Source organism: Rhinichthys klamathensis, unplaced genomic scaffold (assembly GCF_029890125.1).
Source record: "Rhinichthys klamathensis goyatoka isolate OS25496 unplaced genomic scaffold, OSU_Roscu_1.1 h1tg000407l_1, whole genome shotgun sequence".
In the NCBI taxonomy this organism is placed as follows: domain Eukaryota; kingdom Metazoa; phylum Chordata; class Actinopteri; order Cypriniformes; family Leuciscidae; genus Rhinichthys; species Rhinichthys klamathensis.
In genome coordinates this window covers 292,424-298,423 of record NW_026606908.1, presented here as the reverse complement: position 1 = coordinate 298,423, position 6,000 = coordinate 292,424, and positions in this window count along the sequence as shown.

The following is a 6,000-nucleotide window of genomic DNA, read 5'->3' as shown; positions in this document are numbered from 1 at the left end:
ACCCTGGGAAGGGCAGAACCTTACACTTAAGCTTTAGGCAACAAGACGTGGCACACCACGAAATCTAATGTGTTAATCTACAGGCCTCGTGTCAGCGAGCAGCATGAAATGAGAATGATAGGTCTGTTCTTTCAGAAATGTATGAGTGGCTGAAAGGGGCAGTAATTAGCTGAAAATCTAAAAGCATGTTTATTAAAATGACAGCAGTTCAGTTTCCTCCAGAAAAGACATGAATTTCCACAAGCATCTTAATGCTAATTACATTACATTGCATTTAATCACTGAGCGAATGCAATTTGTCATATGAGTACACAATGCCAAGAACAAAATGCAAATTACGCTATGCCAAGTTAAGATTAGCGTAATATACACAAGCCAGTAGGTGAAGCTATATATATATATATATACACACACACACATTTCATAGCTTAAAAATGTATGCTGATCCACCAGTGTATATATATATATACTATATATATACACTATATAAATAAATATACACTGGTGGATCAGCATACATTTTTAAGCTATGAAAGGTACATTAAAAGTAAGTAAAAAATGTAAGTAGATCTGAATTACTACATTGGTACCAAGACAAATTAAATTGAGTAAACCCAACAAGTTATGGTAACTTAAACCAATATTATGAGTAATTTGAACTTATTTCATTTATATACACTAAGACTAGCAGCTAATAAGCTAGTAGTGCACATATATGTGCTAATTAAGTCTATCTGTACTTACATACACAATAATTGTTTAATATAAAGCAACATGCAGTTTATTATAGTATGTAATGTATGAAATGGTAACATAACAAAAACTCCTATAAATTCCAACATTTCAGAATGATAAACACTAACAGATCTCATATCCATTTTATTAATTTTGTGCAAAAACTCAAAAATTTCAACATTGACTCTTCTTATGTATTAGCCGGAACCAAACCATGCTGAGAAAATATTATAGAAATTATATACATATACATGTGTGTGTGTGTGTGTGTGTGATATCATTCTCTCCATCTCCCTTTTCATATTTTGCTAGACAAAGATAAAGCATTTGTTGTATTTTCATCTTTGTCACATCAGGGTCTGTTTGTTCCATTTTGTATTTGTTAATCACAATCCATCCTTTATCGAGACATCAGACAAACGTTCTGTGTCTCTCTTGCATTTTGTCTCTGTCCCGTCTGTCTCTCTTTCTACTAATCTCTCTCTCCTTTGCCTATTTTGGCAGGCCTGTGCCAGGTATTTGTTGAAATTCCACACACCCCGCAGGGAGAGGTATGTTGCCCTTCTTCTCGTCTTGGCCCTGGTGCCTGTCTCTGTCCATCTTGTGTTCTCAAATATACAGCACATGCCTGGGACACGCTAAGCCCAGATCACCTCTCTAAATCCTGCAGACTTCACACAAGAGTTGAAACCCATTTTAGACAAACACAGCAGTGGCTTGAGAAAGGATTACCAGTCTAATGCTTCTGAAGAACATGAAATTAAAATTCTGTCATTATTTGCTCACGCTTGTGTTGTTCCAAAACCTGAATGCTGCGATTTATAAAAATGTAAAGCAACATTAAGTTATTTTTCAGAAAAATTCATAGTGACCTCGGCTGCTAAAAGATATTTTGAAGGATAATTAAACTGTTTGTTCATAAAATTACAAGGACAAATGACTTTTCTTGTTTGAAAAAAAAAGAAGATGACTAAAGAGTGACTAAACGATGACATAATATTCATTTTGCGTGACCTATCCCTTTCAGCTAAACAAAGAAATCTGGAAAATGCCATGGATACAGTTCAGATATGATAGCTTGTGAGAGGAACATACTGAAAATAAAAATCATTATTCATGATAATCTTCTCCTCAGCCATAGCTCTTAAAAGTTATTTTCCATTCGGCATATTCAAACTGGTTTCAGAAGACTTAAAATATCACACAAGCATGTCGACTACTTTTATGGTGTTTGTATATTATATATATATATTTTTTTTTTTCAGACATGGTGACCTGTCATACATGTTTATGTAAAATAGTTGTGTGTATATATATATATATATATATATATATATATATATATATATATATATATATATATATGTTTATATGGATTATAGTAATCCTTTGTTTTTATTTGTCTGTCTGTCTCCCTTGTATGTTCTTATGGACCTTTTATGAGTCTGAAAAATATATATATATATTTATTCATTCTCACTTCTGCCTTCCACATAAATAAAATAAAATATAGAATAAAATAAAACCAAATCAAATCAAACTTACAAATGATAAACATCACAAGCAATTTGTCATAAATGCCAATAATATTGAATAGAATAAAATAAATTCAAAGCAACTTACAAATGGTAAACATCACAAGCAATTTGTCATAAGAAACATTAATATCTAATACAAATAAAATATAATATAAAATAAAATAACCTCTGAGGGGTAAAACAGCATTAATCAGCCCAATATTTTAAGTCTTAAGCTCATTATAAGAACAATGAACAACTGATTGTGGTTGCATTAATGTATACAATTTATACAATTTGACAATGCAGTATTAAAGGTACATGGATTTTTGATTGATCTTACTAATAATATTACAATATCCATTTTAGACTGAACTTTTCTGAGAAAAAATGATCTGACCGTTTTAAGCTCTATAATTTTTTTTTTTTTTTTAAATGGAAAGTCTATAGCAGTCTAACAGTAATTCCCTTTAATGAGTGTTTGCAAATATTTCGGTGACTCAAATGCCTTCAGTTTTACTCACTTTACTTACTGCGGTCACAAAATGAGAAGCGTATAGAAAAACACTGAACTGTTGAACCAGGAGATAATTCATTAAACAGGCCCTGCGATGATGATCCTGGGCTCTTGCGGTCAACTACACACATCCTTACCCCATTGATTAGATGTGTTTGAGTGTTGACCGTATCGGGTGTTCAGAGGTGGTGTTAAGTTGAAGTGTGTCAGCGGTGTGTGTGTGTGTGTGTGTGTTGGCAGGAGTGCAGTAGATGTGCAGATATGTGTTTGTTGGCCTTGTGTAGATGTGTGTTGGCACGCGGTGCAACTCTGAATTTGGTGTCAGTAGCTCATGAGACGACGGGGTTGTAACTTTTTCTCTCTGTCTGTCTCTTTCTCTCACTCTATTACTCTTTCTTTCTCACTGGACAGTTATTTACGCTGGTTGTTCCTTTACACTGGACCGCCTTCATCTAATGAATCATCTTCATTTTACAGGAAAGAACATGTGTCCACTGACCCACTAGTGTGCTTCAAAGATCTCAGGATAACTTTATAACTAAAATAATATAGGTTGAATATTAATAGAAACACTGTATGATAACTAATTTTGGTCATATAAAACCATTTTGTTAAACATTTTTAACTATTAGCCACTGGTCCCAGTTAGAATCTAATTCGATTTTGGTGTTTTGGATTTACACATTCTGACCTGGTTAAAAGCTTTCGTTTTTTTGCGGTTTACACCAAAATGATATCAAAACAAAGGAAAACCAGTCCCCATAATCAAAACTGTATGCAGCTCAAGTATCACTTTCCCCATTTTTTGTTTCCCTTCTTGGTTTAACAAAAGTTTAAAGGGTTAGTTTACCCTAAATTGAATATTCTGTCATCATTTTTCAACCTCATGTCGATCCAATAGTGTATAACTTTCTTTCTTTTATGAAATGCAAAAGAAAACATTTTTGAAGAATTGTTTTTCCATATAGTGAAAGCCAGTGGGGGCATAAACAACACTGGACCCCACTGACTTTCATTGTATGAACAAAAACAGACATTCTTCAAAACGTCTTCTGTGTTTTATAGAAGAAAGTAAGTCGAGGTTTAGCATTACAGGACTGAATTGATGACTTTTTTTTTTTTTTTTGTGTGTACTATCCCTTTAATCCATTCATGTGGTTCTACAGGACAGCATACTTGTAAGATATCCACACCATGCATCATTTTAAGGTTTGCATGACTAAGGAGGTGAAAATGTCCTTCCACTGAAACGGTTTATCTCCATTAATGGTTATGTATTCCTGTATGGTCGTTAGGGAGCGATACCATATTTTTTAAATGATTAAATGGTTTTCACTGCATCGGCTGTGGTTTGGATTGTGACGCGAATCAAAATTTCATCCAACATTTTTCACGCATGATTCAGTTCAGCCTCAAAGAATGGGTTTAATAACATGTTCATTTGTCCTGTGAGTACCTGTACAACTGAAATCATTTTACGTACCTTTTCATGTTTGCTGTTCTTAAAGTTCTCTAATAAATTCTACCTAAAATATTCCTTTTATGCTCCCAAACCCAAATAACTTTGATGGATGGTGGACATAAATATTGTTCCCTGACATTTACAAGTGTTTTTCCTATGGTATACTGACTGTATTGCTTTTGGCACTGATAAATACAGCCCCAAAGCACAGATTTTTCACTCGTAAAAATGTTCGTTAAAAGTGGGCTGAAGGGATCTAATCACAAGAGAGAAGTTAATGAAAACCATAGAATATCAGTCAGGGTTAAACATCAAATCACATTCAGTCCTCTGCCAATGAAGATCAATTGTCTCCCTCCAAGGCCATTCATAATAGTTGGTCTTTATTAAAGACACCCTTCTTTCTCCAGTCTTTCAGCAGAGCCTCTCTTCATCCCTCCCTTCATTTGCTTCAGACAACATGGAGTGGACTGACTGTGACAGAGATATTCTACACCATCCTAAGTTTCTTTAACTCTGTCCTTAGAGGAACATTAACACCTCGCTGAGCTTTTTGATTTATACTTTACAAATACACAATTTAATTAGAATATTCTAGAGTGGGATTTCCGTCATTGTCTCGCGGTTTGAAGTGTGGATATGCCAACATATGGAACATGCCATCTCTGAATACTCAATTTAAGGGTAAGACAATTTTAGGGTTTCAAAAATAAGAATAGGCTACTGTATTCGCTCAGTTTAATCCAATTAATTTAGTTTGTTGTGTGCTCGGAATTCAAACGAACCAAATAGCCTATGCGTAATGCTGTTGTACAGTTTATTATTCAGAGACATTGTTTGTTTAAATAATAGCAGCCCATAGCTTACTTGCAGTTTCAGCTGTCTTATGAACATGCCGTTCTTACATGCGACAACCATCGAGTTTTATATTAAGGATGCATATTAGCTAATATGATAGGGGAAGACCGGGAAGTATTGTGACACCTTTTTCGTTAACATCTGAAATGATGTGTTTTTTTGCGTGATGTGTCACAAACTTTGGCCTATAGGCTAATAACCATATTTATCTGTTACCTAGGCTATTAGAAATTTACAACGAATACATGAATTAAATGAATGTCAAGTAGCTACAAAGAGTGCAATTGTTACAATATTTCCATATCAGGAAACATTTTTTCGTTTAACATGTAGCTACATTTGTGGTAAGCAAATATAAAATAGGCCTAATCATCGCACCATCACATTTCATTTAATTCAAAACAGCAATTAAATAGGCTACAAAATAATGACAACATAAAAAAATGGAAAAAATAGAAAAACACAGTGCGTTTGTGTCAAGTGGACACTGTCCCGTTTTGTTAAGTCTTTATAAAACTATGTTTCAATTTCCCTCCCCGTCTGATATTTATTTATTTATTTATTTATTTTTAAACAGGTGAAGTGCTTGTGTGGACGTTATAGCCTATAAAATTAAACAAGATTAACATGACTTGATTCAGATGATATCTCTTGTTCTGTCATCATTCATTCAACATGCATTTTTTTGTTCTCCTGTAAATCCTTTATATGTTATTACACGCAACACACTTCTGCTGTCATGAAGAATGAATGATCTCACCCCTGTAGCTAATTTGGTTAAACCGATGGTGTTACAACTCACTCATTGGCGCAACATTCCCCGATTTCCCCTGATTCAATGCAGACTACATGTGTTCGACATTTTTACATTATGAAAACAATAAATTACAACAACAACTAAAATGACTAGG